This window comes from Artibeus jamaicensis, unplaced genomic scaffold, assembly GCF_021234435.1.
Source record: "Artibeus jamaicensis isolate MK-2021 breed Jamaican fruit bat unplaced genomic scaffold, CSHL_Jam_final scaffold_584, whole genome shotgun sequence".
NCBI classification, from domain to species: Eukaryota; Metazoa; Chordata; class Mammalia; order Chiroptera; family Phyllostomidae; genus Artibeus; species Artibeus jamaicensis.
Genome location: NW_026522048.1, coordinates 687666 through 702745, shown reverse-complemented (window position 1 = coordinate 702745; position 15080 = coordinate 687666).

Below are 15080 nucleotides of genomic sequence, written 5' to 3'. Positions count from 1 at the left end.
GTTATACTAGGCAAAATAAAGTCAAGGCAAAAAATAAAAATGATTGTGATAATATTTGGTAATAATATAGGGTAAAAATCACAACAGACAAGAAATTGCCATAGACTTTTCCAGGATAATAATATGTCTTTGAATCATAAACCATAATTAGTAGAAATACAAGAGCTGAACAGAAAATTATAATGCTCAAAGACAGTCCACAATACAAATAGGCAATAATAAATAATTTTATAAGCAAGTGCTTTTCATAAAATTTAATTTTAAAAGATCCTAATATTTTATGGCTTTCAAGAGAGGTTGTAATAATTGAGCTGATCCAAATGTCTGGTCTTTTAAAAAATTACATTTTTGTAAAATACTTAATTGGCATTATGGTTACACACTTCAGTTTTAATTACTATAAGTCAGGCTCCCCCACTGAAATCTACTGTGGAAAATTTTAAACACCAGTTATTAATTTGCTCAGGAGAGTACAAGTAGCTAAGTACATGTTTCATCATTATGCTTTTGTGTGACCACCCCGTTGCTTCTCACTGGCCCCTTCTCATTTTTTGTTTTATTATTCCTTTTTTTTGTTTATTATTATTATTATTATTATTATTCATGTATAATTATCTCCATTTTCCCCCATCATTCCCACAATCCCAGACATCCTTACCTCTCTCCCCTGATCCCACCCCCTTGGTTTTGTCCATGTGTCTTTTACAGTTGTTCTTGAAAACCCTTCCCCCCCCATTATCCCCTCCTACCTCCCCTCTGGTTACTGTCAGTTTGTTCTTAATTTCAATGTCTCTGGTTATATTTTGTTTGCTTATTTGTTTTGTTGATTAGGTTCCACTTAAAGTGAGATCAAATAGTATTTATCTTTCACAACCTGGCTTATATCACTTAGCATAATGCTCTCCCTTTCCATCTATGCTGTTGCAAATCAACAAACAAGGAGTGTTCAAGAGGCTGTGGAGAAAAGGGAACCCTATTGCACTGTTGGTGGGAATGCAGACTGGTATAGCCACTATGGAAAATAGTATGGGATTTACTCAGAAAACTAAAAATGGAACTGCCTTTTGACCTGGAAATTCCACTGCTGGGATTATACCCTAAGAATCCTGAAACACCAATTCAAAAAAACATATGCATCCCAATGTTCATAGCAGCGCAATTTACAATATAGCTAAGTGCTGGAAACAGACTAAGTGCCCATCAGTAAATGAGTGGATCAAAAGACTGTGGTACATTTACACAATGGAATACTGCACAGCAGAAAGAAAGGAGCTCCTACTCTTTTTGACAGCATGGATGGAACTGAAAAGCATTATGTTAAGTGAAATAAGCCAGGTAGTAAAAGAGTAAATATCATATAATCTCACCTATAAGTGAAACCTAATCAACAGAACAAACAAGCAAGCAAAGTATAGCCAGAGACATTGAAATAAAGAACAAACTGACAGTAACCAGAGGGGAGGAAGGGTAATGGGGGAAAGAAGGGGAAAGATCAAATCAAAGAACATGTATAAAAAGACCCCTGGACAAAGCCAGTGTGGGTGTGGGGAGGATTGAACATGGGAGGTGGGGGTGAGTATGGTAGAGGAGAGTAATGGGGGGGAAATGGGAACAACTGTAATTGAACAATGACAAAAACATTTAAAAGAAAAAATTAAAACCATAAAAAATAATAAAAATAATTAATAAAATTAGAAAAATAAAAAAAGACATCCATCCAATAGAGGATTTCAGAGGAAATTTTTGACCTACACTTCTTTATGCACTCTAGTTTATTCAACCAATCCCCACACATTGGTTTGTTTCAAGGCTTTTGCATCTACTAATAATGCTGTACTGATGACCTTGAAAAACGTGGTATTTCAAGTTACCTTTAATATGACCCCCCTTCAAATTTTGGGAATTTGATGGGTTTTAACAGGAATTGAAAATACATTTAATAGTAATAAAGATAATCTGTTTTGTTTATTTTTAAAATTTCTTGTTGTTATATTACAATTTTATCTCTCCTTTTCAGTTATGGCCCAGGATAAAAAATGAATTAAATCCAAATATAAGTGATAAATGGTAGGTAGGTAGATAGATATACAGATAAATAGATAGAGTCATTATTTCACTCAAGAACCTGTGGAAAGCAAAAATAACTACATGATGTAATTGCCATTTGTGTCAGAGATAGGTAGTTACTTTTAAAAATCCATTTGCTCCTTGTCCTGGCCAGGGTGGTTCAGCTGGTTGGAGCCTTGTGCTATAAACCCAAAGGTCCTGGGCTTGATTTCCCATCAGGGCACATACTCAGGTTATAGGTTCAATCCCTGTTTGAGGTGTGTCCCAGAAGACAACCAACTCATATAGATGCTTCTCTCTCACTCTCAAAAGCAATGAAAAAATGTCCTTGGGTAAGGATATATAAAAATAAAAATAAATAAAAATCCAATTTCTCTTCTTACTGGACATAAAATAAATTATATATGCAGGCCTCTTTCGCAGGTAGTCGAGACCTTCTGTTTAACATTAATGGGATGAGTAGAAGTGTTATGTACTATTTCCAGGCCTTACCCTTAAAATCCTTTTAAGCATGATCACAGTTGTTTATTCTCCACTGTGGTGGACATGGGAGTGTGGTCCCCTGATGAGCAGCATCACCTTGAGACAGTGTTAAAAATGCAAATTTGGGGGCTTTCCCTCATACCTGTTGAATCAGAAGCTCTTCAAGGTAGACAGTAATTTTCTTTTATCATCACCAAGCCCTTATTATATGAAATGTTAAAGGGACTTATCTAAGAAAAGGAAGTTAAAAAAACATGAACAGTGAAAGGACAGCAAACTCACAGTTATTAACAACCACACTTAAAACAAAAGCAAACTAAAAGTACAGCTAGATCAGGAGTGGAAACATAGAAATGAAGATCTCAAGGAGGGTTAGCAACAGGGGAGTGGGAGGAGGAGAAGTGGGGAGAAGGTACAGAAAATAAGTAGGGTAGATGGTAGGTAGAAAATAGATAGGGGGAGGGCAAGAATAGTAGGGGAAATATAGAATCTAAAGAACTTGACACACATGGTCATAAACTAAAGGGGGGGTAATGGTGGGGATGGGGGTAGGGTGGAGGGGAATAAGGGGGGAATAGAACAACTGTAATAGCATAATCAATAAAAAAATAAAATAAAATTTTAAAAAAGAGGAAAAAAAAGAAATAAAAGTTATTCAAATTTGAAAAAAAAACCAGCCTTCAGGTAGCAGAGCCATGATGTGGAAGATTTCTGAATGTCATGTGGAAGGCCAGACCCTAATCGGGAGCACCATAATTTGTCTTTAAGCTTGAAAAGAGGTGATGTATTAGTTCTAACAAAAACACTTGTACCAACCAGAATGTATTAGTGATAAAGATTCTCAGACCTTGTTGGATATGGTTAATGTCTATTGTCCGTCAACAAGGTTTCTTCTAGACATCACAGCATAGTTATTGATGGGGATGTGTTAGCAGCCGTCTTCTGGTGTATAAAAACAAAGAAACAAAGAGGGTAAATATCTGAGATTTAGTTAGCATAACAGTTGCAAAGACCCATGATTTTAGTGACTCCAGCTGTTTCTTTGATCATTTTGTCTTTCTTTTCTTAAAAGTAGTGTCTGTAGAATTGCAAAGCTACAACAATTGGTCAATCCAGGCAGATGACATAATGTTTCTGTGAATGCCAGAGAGGGGTAATGATGTCAGCTTTCCACAGAACTTTGAGTAGGAGGCTATTGTGTTTTTAACACTGATTGACACTATAGGGTGTCTTATGATATAAACCAAAAATATTTAATATTAATGATAAGTACTAGTTAACTGGAGAAATACAACTCTGTTCTGTATATTTTGCAAAAATGTACTTTGGATCTACCAAAACACAGGTATATTTCTGTGGTTATAAAGACAAATAATATATATTATAAAATGTGAAATAGTTATGCCATTAAAACATTTCAAAGACAGATAAGTAGTTTTGTTGGGTGAATGTAAAATTTTTATATTCCCTCCTGGATATTTTTAGTTTTATTTTACTTGACTATCTGAAAAATACTGCAACAGGTAAAAATTTATTTTTATAAAATGCTTTCATATGTCATTGAGTCAGAAAGTTCTATACAGTATTGATTATTATGGATAATTAAACACTGGATTCAAATTATATTTGGTTCAGTAATTATCTTCATCTGGGGACTTTTGGTTGAATATTCCATTCATACAGTTAATGCCCATTTCATACAATCTGATAAATTTAATCCCATTCTGGATGAAGATTTACTAATCACTTTAGGAACTCAGGAATATACTGTCTTTTTATGTGTTAAGCGTAGTGAGACACACTGCCTTTCACTTAAGAATAATTATTATTCATTTTTTATTCAAAACATTGCCATAGAGTTGAGAACACTTAAATACAAATACACAATTGAACTATATTTGACAAAGTGCTGTTGAATGTTCTTTATAAGGTGTGTTGTTTTGCTTGGTTACCAAGAAATAATTCTTGAGTGGTAATAAATTATAATTAGTTTGTTAATCCAAGGGGCTCTCATATGTCCTGTTATAATTTATAAAATTACACTAATAAATGACATATATTGGGCATTTAGTGCATAGAAATAACTGCACTAAATACCCAATATACTTATTAAGACGTCTGAAATAGCTCCATCCTTAAGAACTGGGAACAAATATTTTAATAATAGAATTTTAACATACTATGTGCTTGATAGTTGTCAAAGACAAAATTTGAATAAGACTGGTAAGAAAAGAAAGGTTTTAGGTCTTTCATCTAATCTCCACCTGCTCTGAAATAGAAAAAGAAATCTGTGTGATTTTATAAAGCTACCTTGAGCAAATAGCATGCCAGGGAAGTGTTTGCAAAGATTCTAAATATTTTTTTCAGATGTCTATAAACAAAGTGAACAAGGTGGTCTTCTATAGAATTAGAATGTGATAAATTCCAATAGGAACATCTTTTTACCTCTGAAGTTTATCACACATGACTGTCTGTTCCATGAAAATTTTATTCATAATATTGTATTTGAAAACTAGTTTCTTTCTTCAAAAATACAATCTTTTTTGTGCTCATTGTATTCTAGATATCCTGTGCATCTTAGAAAATATCAAAAATGCTTAGCTTTTTTATTAATTAAAAAAGTAGCCAAAAATTTTTCCATGTCTATATACCTAAAGAGCTTTCTTGCTTTCCTATGTGTATTAACATCCAGTAGTTGGATTAGGTGTCTATTACATTCTCTGTAAATCTGGAATGGGATCATTAGAAGTTATTCTTGAAGGCATATTGCAAGATAATCATCTATGATAATACATTGAATCAAAAAATTAAACATCACAGTGACCAGAGGTAGTACGGGAGGGGATTATAGGAGAAAAGGGTGAAAGGCTTGCAGGAACAATTATAAAGGACACATGGACAATAATGGGGGGGCTGGAAACAGGGGAGGGTGGTGGGGAGGGGTTGAGGGGAAAAGCAGAAAGCTGTACTTGAACAATAAAAATGTTTAAAAAATAAATGAAAAAATTAAATATGAAATAAGTGTGAATTCAATAATTTAAATCTTTTGCTAAATAATTAGCATTTTGTGGAGACATTTAGTAAGAATCATTCATTAAATAAAATTTAAGGTTAATTGAATTTGAGATAGAAAGTTATTATTCTCTTTTTTTATTAGAACCATCCAAAACAGATATGTAATACAATGAAATGGAAAAATTGTTAATTGACATAAATTCAATAGAAAACAGTGACAAAAGTAAGCAATGGAAAGGAAATAAAACCCCAAAACTATACAAAAGAAAAGCCTCAGGAGTAATTAAATAAAAGAAAAAAATATTTGTAGATTATTGAGGAACTCCTCCAACTTATGTCATGAATTTTAATTGTGCACATCTTTGCATTTCAGTAGTGTGGGTGTGAGTAGTTTTGGGTACCATAGTATTTCTTATTATAACAATAATTTTTTAGAAGAGTTTACAGTATATTAACTCCTTCATCTGCATATTCATTCAGTCACAAATGCTGCTTACTTCATTTCACAGTCCACATGACTGAGAAAACAATTTATATATGAGACTGTTACTACAAAGATGGGCTTACTTTTTAAGGTAAAGTATTCACCTTAAAGATCTTTATACTTAGAGGACAGAACTATGTTACTTCAAAGCCTACATTTATTTCAACAATAAAATATGTCATAAGTAAAAACAAATGACAGAGTCATGTGTATTTTGCCATATTTGTGTTACTGATCTCAACTGGCTAATAGAAAGATAGCCATGTAGGTATGCAAGAGAAAATTGACTTTTATACATTGAACTTATATCCAACTACCCTGCCACATATCTTTATTAGTTCATAACTGGCACATAGTAAACTGCACATATTATATTGTACAGTTTGATGTTTTGATGTGTGTATGCATCAGTAAGGCATTATCATAATTTAAAAAAACATATCCATCATACAGAAAAGTTTCTTAGGATTCCTTGTAGTCTCTCCTTTCTGTTCCTCCCTGGACTTCTCCTTCATCCCCAGACAATAGATTTTTTTCTTTTTACTATCATGTTGGTGAGTTTTACTGAGATTATGCAAGTAGTTTTGTTCATTTATTTTAATCAGTCTATATAATTTAATTGTATGCATACACTACCAGTTACATATCTATTCTATAATTGAGCTTTAAATTCATTTCCAATTTCTCACTATTGTAAACAGTGCTACAATGAGCACACTTTTACATATTTCATTGTGTGTATGGGTAATTGTTTTCATAGAGCTGTTGTTCTCAAAGTGTGGATTGTGGACCAGCAACATCAGCATCACTTGGGAACTCTTTAGACACAGAAATTCTCTGGTGTCAGGAGCAGTAATCCCAGTGTGGCAATCTCATGCCCTCCAGTTGATTCTTACACGGGCTAAGTTTGTTGATCCCTGCTTGGGAGAATATATATAAATATGTAGGGGTGAAATTACTGTATCAAATCATACACACATACTCATTTTATCAAACATGTGTCATAGTTCTTTACCTATTAGTACTAGCTATTTACACTTTAAGCAATCATATATGACAGTCCCCTTTGCTCCATATCATCTGTAACACTTAGTACTTTCACATTTTTAAAAAATTGCAAATCTGGCATATGTAAAATGGCATTTCTTTTAATTTATATTTTTCTGGTTTATAAGTAATAGGGGATTTCTTTATATGTGTCTGTCATATGTAAGTTTTTATATATTTGATGTCTTCTCTTATGTGAATTATTTGTTCGTATTTTTGTTACATATTTTTAAAACTGGGGTTTTATCTTTTTAAATTGATATAATTTGGATACTAATATATATTCAGTTATCTGTGTTACATATATCTTTTTTTACTGTGCTGTCTTTTTTCTTTGGTAATGACAAACTTTACTCTTAAATTGAGTTTCTTATTCTATATTATACACATTCCACTAAGTCAAACATATAGATCTAATTTATAGGTATAGCTGTGTTAGAATTTATTGAACCATCCTGTTATGATAGATGGATTGGTCAAAATCCCAGCAGGAACCAAATGGTCCATTCACTCTGAAAATCACTTAATAAAGGACTAGTTCTGCAAGAGGTAGAGGCAACAGCAGCAAGGGGCCAGTAACCCTAGGAAACACTGCCACTGAGAAGCCTCATTGGGTAAGAGAAAGGAGCAGACAGCAAGTCAGAAAGGGAGCAGCAGGAGGCATTCTTCTTGACAGGAACTGTGGCCTTTACTTGTAGGAACATACCCAATCCATGAAAACCAGGCGAGGAATGCATATGGGGAATAAATACCCGTGGATTAGGCACCTCTTTTCCTTCCCATCACTGCCTAACCCAACTGGACAGGTCTCTCAGGTTGTAAGGGCGTGCCTAATGCAGTTTCTACGTATTAATACCTCAGGACACAGAGCAAGAAGGATGGAGAGTGGGACTGGTTTCCTTGTGACACAAGGGCCATCCAGTCCTTAACTTTGTTTCCATTGCATACAAGGAAACAAAAATCTTTAAATAAGCATTCTCATTCATTTTTACAATGAATTGGTACCCTCATATTGCATAATTGAGCCACCAATTCAGGATTGGGGGTCAAAATATATTCTTTCTGTTTTTAAAGAGATAATGCTAAGTTTCTTTCCTCAAAGTTTAGGAACTCATACCCTCATAGCAATGTATGAGAATGTTCTGATTCTGTGTGATATTTTCATTTTTTGCTAATCTAAATAAAGACTATAGGCATCTCATTTTTTAAAAATTTCTGGATGATGTTGACCATAGTTTCCTAGCCATTCACATCTTCTGTACTTACTTTTGTCCTTCAGTAAAGATCCTGCACAATACTGTTTTCATGTTTATATTTGATTCTTTCTTATCATTTGGTGGATGTGTAGGTATATTATTGATATTAACAGAATCTGATTGCTTTAAGAGTTGTACATATAATGTTTTAGTAGATTGTTTTTCTTTATTGTTGGCAATGAATGTATTGAAAGGAAATACTGAGAAAAGATATCAAATATGAACATTTTAGGTGGTTGTCTTATCAATTAGACTCCAGTTATGGATCTCTCTAAGCAGTTCAGCACAGTTCTAGCCAACATTGCTGAGTACAACACAACTTTGTAATGTCAGTGAATGACACCAATTCAAATTTCACTAGTGGTATGGTCTTATGCCTAGTAAAATAAAGTTGGACTCTTCTCAAAATAAATAATTGAAGTGAAAAAGAAATTCACAAAAGCTTTTATTAATATCAAGAGGAAAGCATTATTAGTATACTTCTTTAATCCTGACAGCATGAATGCCAGAGTAATTTATTCAATAAATTAGACCTCAGTCTAATTCCCTTTTCAAAATGTAATTAACAACTGAAAGCTTAATATAGAAGTGTGAACAAATTTATGTATTTTTGTGGTATATTTCTTGTTTCATTTTTTTACCTATAATATTCACTGATATTGATAGAAGGTGCAGCCAAGGGGGGTCCCCAAAGAAGATTTGGAGTGGTGTCCAGAATTCAAAGTGTATAGGAATATTGGGGAGACATATAAGTCTCTCCACCCCTTCCCCCCACAGGTGTGAGTTGGGGGAAGGGACACATGGAGCAGGAACATGCAGGGCTGTTTTGTACAGCCACAGCCTTGCAGCTAATCAATGGCAGGGTCATTTAACATATCTATAGCCTTGGGTGGGTCACTTGGATATGTTAAATGGCTGTGGCCAGGCTTGGAGCCAGGGGGATGAAGTAACTTCCCCCAAGATGTAACTGGGGGTAGGTTCCCCAAGTTACAGCACCTGCATGGGAGCTTGGAGAATATTGGCTCTAGGACATGGGATGATAACTGCCGAGACTAACAATGGCAGCCCAGTAAACTTGTAATAATACAGAAATACTGGCAGGTGTAGCTGATTGTGGGGGGAGTCAAAAATAGGTAGGGGTACAGAGGAAGATGGGCACGAGGATTTAAAAGCCAGACATGGCAGCCATTAAGGAGAGAGCCACGCGGTTTGGGGCAAATTGAGAGTCCCCCCTTGGCCAGGTGAAAGAGGGGAGCCACTTGGTTTTAGCAGAGAGCGGACCCCCTCTTTCCCAGGTGAAAGGGAAAACCATGCAGCTTTGCCAGAATGGAGATCCCTGCAGCCAGGTGAAGAAGAAAGACACATGCTTTGGGTGGAGTGTGAACCCCTGTGGCTTTGGTAGAAGAGGCCCATGCGGCTTTGGGGTGCCCTTTTGGCTGCGTGGCCTGGGAAGCAGGAGAGACTTTAACTGGAACTGGCTACAAAGAACTCTTGCCAGTGGACCGTGAGAAGGTACCACAGTACTTTGGATTAACTAGAGATCCTGTCTGACACAGCTGATGGTACCAGCGGCCTCAAACACAGACTTGTGCTCTTTTCCTGATTTACCGTACCCGGAGTTTGGACAGTGGGAGAAGGGAGCGCTGTGTGGGTAATATCATACCCTAAAGGACTGTGATATTTTAGTGGAGGTGTTAGGCCTGAATAGCATTACATAAACATTTCGTTTCCTTTTCACAAATCTCTGGCATTGGGAGATGTCTTTCCAATTTGTGGCAGACAGAAGATATCCTGTCATTAGGAGCGACCCCTGTTCTATAGTAGTTTTTGGCATCCCTAGGTGGGCCAAATATTGCCCCCCCCAGACCTCTTGTTCTGTAACAATATCAACAAGGAGCTATGAGTTTATTGATGTGGAAAAAAGAGCCAAAAGTCCCTATTCTCACTGAATTTTCCAGATCTTGATTTTGTTATCAATTTACTAAATATACTATATTAATGCATTTTCTCTCTCCAAAGAGACACCAGTTTATAGAAAAGTATAACAATAAAATTAATTTTTAAAATTGCATTTAAAAATCAGAAGTAATGTGTAGATGTGAAAACAGTTTTGTTAGAAATAACACACTTTCTGGGACTAAATTAAATGTCTGCTTTTGAGATTCCTAATAACCAGGGAAATCAGAAAATACAATAAATGAAAGGTATTAGCACATATTTAGGAAAGACAAATTTTTCTGTAAGAAAATTCTAAATAAGTTTAAGATAATTTTTTCCAGACAGATTGAACTTAGCACTGGCCTGTAAAACTATTTCCATCTTCATTTTATGCTTGAATAAAACTGTGGGATTATTTAAACATCCCAAATGCTACCTTCTATTTATCTAAGACGTGTTTGTTGGAATGTCTGGTTTTTTTCTGAGTTCCCATTAAGCTACTATTGGGAATGACACGGGACTAGGTAATGTCAGAAATGCTTCATGCATATGCTTACAGAGCTGTTAAAAAGGTGGCAGAAATACAACAAAGTAATAAACAAAAAGGGTTTAATGTTGTAAATAAATTTTCAAATAAAGTGCATTTGTCTTAGTGAAAATATAGTGTTATGCTTTTGGTTTATGGAATTTTTCAGCTTCTCAAATAATTTCAATGTTTGCATTTATAAAGATATATTTAGAAGTGCTAGTTAGTATTTATTAACAGACAACCAAACAAGCAGACAAGGAAGCATAAAAGATTACAGAACAATAAATTTAATGCTGAGTTAAATTACATGGCAGGAGTTGAAATAAAATAAAAAGACTAAAACATATTGATGAAGTGGGAAGGTTAAACATTAGTAAAAAATAAAGGTGTTTAATAACCCAAAAGCAGAACAAAAACACAATAATTATACATACCAACAACCTACTCACACTATATTGTTAGGTGCCATTATCTTTGGTAATTATTTACATAATACTTCTTAAAAGAAGGATAGTAAAGAAAGAAAATAATGCTAAAGGTCAGTGTTATTCTTAGTTGCTATGTGTCAAGCACTATATATGGTGATTTACATGCAGTTTTCATGCTTAATTCTCAAACATCTCTATGAAATGGGTACTGTTACTGATACAGGGTGCAGCCAGGGGGGCCCCCAAAAAAACAGATTTGGAATGGTGTCCAGAATTCAAAGTGTATAGGAATATTGGAGAGACATATAAGATGTCCTCACCCCCCCCCCCCAGGGGGAAGAAACGAATGGAGCCAGGCCATTGAGAACTGTTTTGCACAGCAATAGTTTTGCAGCTAACCTCTGGAATGATTATTTAACATATCTATAAACTTTAACTGGTTTCATAGATATGTTAAATAGGAGTGGCCAAGTTTGGGGCAGGAAGAAGGGAGTAGCGAGGGACTCAGGATGGAACTAGGGGGACTCAAGATGGAACTAGGGGCTGCGCTCCTGAGTGAGAAGGCCTGGGTGAGAGCTTGGAGAAGACTGGCTCTGAGACATGAAGGGCCCCCGCTTGGCCAGATGAAGGGAGAGCCACGCGGTTTCAGCAGAGTGAGGACCCCCTCTTGGTGAGGTGAAAGAGGGAGCCACGTGGTTTTGGCAGGGTGTGGACCCCCTCTTTCCCAGGTGAAAGGGAAAAATCACGCAGTTTTGCCAGAATGGAGATCCCTGCAGCCAGGTGAAGAAGAAAGCCACATGCTTTTGGTGGAGTGCGGACTCCTGCAGCTTTGGTAGAAGAGGCCCACGCGGCTTTGGGGTGCCCCCTTTGGCTGCGGGGCCTGAAAAGCAAGAGAGACTTTGACTGGAACTGGGTACAAAGGACTCTTGCCAGTGGACCATGAGAGGGTACCACAGTACTTTGGATTAACTGGAGATCCTGCACAGTGACACAGCTGACGGTGCCAGCGGCCTGCAACACAGACGTGTGCTCTTTTCCTGATTTACGGTACCCGGAGTTGGGACAGTGGGAGAAGGGAGCGCTTTGTGGGTGTAGGTGTATACACAAAGGATTTTGATGTTTTAGTGGTGGCATTAGGCCTGAATAGCATTAAATAAACATTTTGTTTCCTTTTCACAAATCTCTGGCATTAAGGGATGTCTTTCCAATTGGCGGCGGACAGAAGGGCCCAGTAGATTTTAGTATTTTGTTTTTGGGAGGGGCCCATGTTGTATAGCAGTTTTGGGCATCCCTAGGTGGGCCAAATATTGTATTGCCCCTCCCTCGGACCTCTTGTTGTTCGGTAACATTACTATCCTAATTTTATACACAAAGAAATTTAGTCACAGAGTGGTTAAACCATTCACTCAAGGTCACACAGACAGTAAATGGTAGAACATGAGCTTGAACTAAAATTACTTGACTCCAGAACCGGGGCAGTTATTCACAATGTTGTGCAGGTTTTTCAAGCAATTCTTTTTAGTCTCATATTTCAATTATATATTTTTTATTTCATGCTCTCAACTCTGCCAATTGCACACAGCTAACATTACTTTATAGAAGAGGAAATTGAATAGGCCTTTTCTTTCATAATATAAAGCTTGTGAGATGGGCTATGAATCTCACTTATGTCATAGAATAACCATGGAAGATATATCCATCATTCCATGCCCACATGGAGAAAAAATATGAAATGAGATGTAAAGGGGGATTCATCTACTATTTCTAATTTTGTACTAAATGACTAAGTAGAGATAACATTAGCACCAGAAAAATAAGTTCTTGCTCTGGGCTTCCAAAGCAATTCTGTACATATTACAAATACAGCACTTAAACTGAATTGCAATGTTTTATTGATGAGTTTAATGTCTGCAAAAAAAATAATAGAAAGGACCATACTTTTTTCAACTGTGAACTCCAGAATATAGTAAAATGCCTCATATATACCAGACACTTTGCAGTAGTGTTGGTCATGGTAGCATTAAGCCCTGGGGGAGAAAACCGAGTAAGAAGCAGGCCTGCAACTAACTAGTTCTCTGCTTTACAATGATGGGGACTCCATTCCACAGTGTCCACATCGTTATGGATGAAACGAGACCCTCACATGGATTACAGAGTCTAGTGGAGGAACAGCGACAGCATGGCTTTTTCTCTCAAGGGGAGCAAAAGCCATGGTCTCTGCCATGACAAGCCTTTATTAGGTTTCTTCTCCCATTACATGATGGTCCTCATTTACTATGCAGAGGTTGCTTTAGGTGATTACCTTTTACAGAAAACAAAGGAGCCAATACTACTAATCACATCACAGAAGAAGGATATTTGCAAATGAAAAAGGGAAAGTGGTCGAATGGGTTATACTCATCCTTGGAAGGTTTAGTATTGATTTGGGGAAGTTACTTTGCAGTAAATGTTTGCCACTGGGGGCTGGGCCCACACCATGCAGAATGGTCTCCCACACAAAGAAGTATGTGTGGGAGAGAACACAAAAGAACCAATCAGTTTATATGACTGTAAACATTCCAATAACAAACCTTCTGGCAAGCAACCACTTGCATTTGTTAGTGAGAGAGTCCTTGTTTATAGAATGCTTTCAGCAGAATATATGTGATCTATCTAGAATTGCATATTATAAAAAAATTGGGTTTGATGGGTTTCTAGGACATAGTTTTAGGAAAAATGTCATGAATCTGAGAATAACAGAGATATTTTATTACCATAATGGAAAGCTTTGAATAAATAATGTATCTGCTTATATTAATTAGAAATATATGTTAATTGGCATGAAATCAAATAATGATGAAGTGACAAGAATCATGGGGAGCTATGTCCTTGACCTCCTGTGCTTTGCCTGTGCCTTATTTTTACTTTTATTTTTGAAATTATTAATAAAGCTTCATACTGAATAAGATCTCTGATTCATATCAGTCTGATCTGACAATTTATCTAATGCTTTATAAAGTCTAAGGACCTCATAGCAGACTACTGTAAGAGTTTTGCCTTTTTCTCTGAGTAAAATAGAGTCATCAGAAAGTTTTGAACAACAAAGGGATTGAATTTTAAACTGGAAAATAGATTGTATAGGAGCAAATACAAAAACGGAAAAATATTGCAGTTTTGCAGGTGAGGGCTCATAGTAGTTTGGATCAGAGTTGTAGCAGTGCAGGTCGTAAGAAGTGATTGGGTTTTGAATGTTATTGTCTCAAGAATGACAAGAGTCAAATTACAGCTCACTAGGAGAAATCTACAAGAATCATAGTTATATGAACAATACAGTGATTCTAAGGAAGCACAGAATTAAATCATTAGAGTCTGAGTGACAATAGATGACGTTTCAAAAGACAGCTGATTTAAAATGTGGATAAATTTTAAAGCTCTCTGCTGGCAAGTTTGTTTTTAATGCAGTCAAATGTATCAGTTTTTAAAAATTGTTGTTCAAGTACAGTTGTCTCCATTTTCTCTCTATCATCCCCCCCTCGTCCCTGTTACAGAACAGAGGTCCAAGGCAGGGTGCAATATTTGGGCCCACCCAGGGACGCCAAAAACTGCTACAGAACAACAGGGGCCCCTCCCAAGGACGATATACTAATACCTACTGGGCTCGTCTGTCCGCCATCAATTGGAAAGATATCTTTCAATGCCAGAGATTTGTGGAAAGGTTTATTTAAAGCTGTATAGACTTAAAGTAGTGACCCAAGGTCCCCATTAAAATAATCAAAGTCCTTCAGGATAATCACAGACGCCCACAGGGCTTCCTTCTCCCCCCTGCTCTAATTGGGGGTACCGTATCTCAGGAC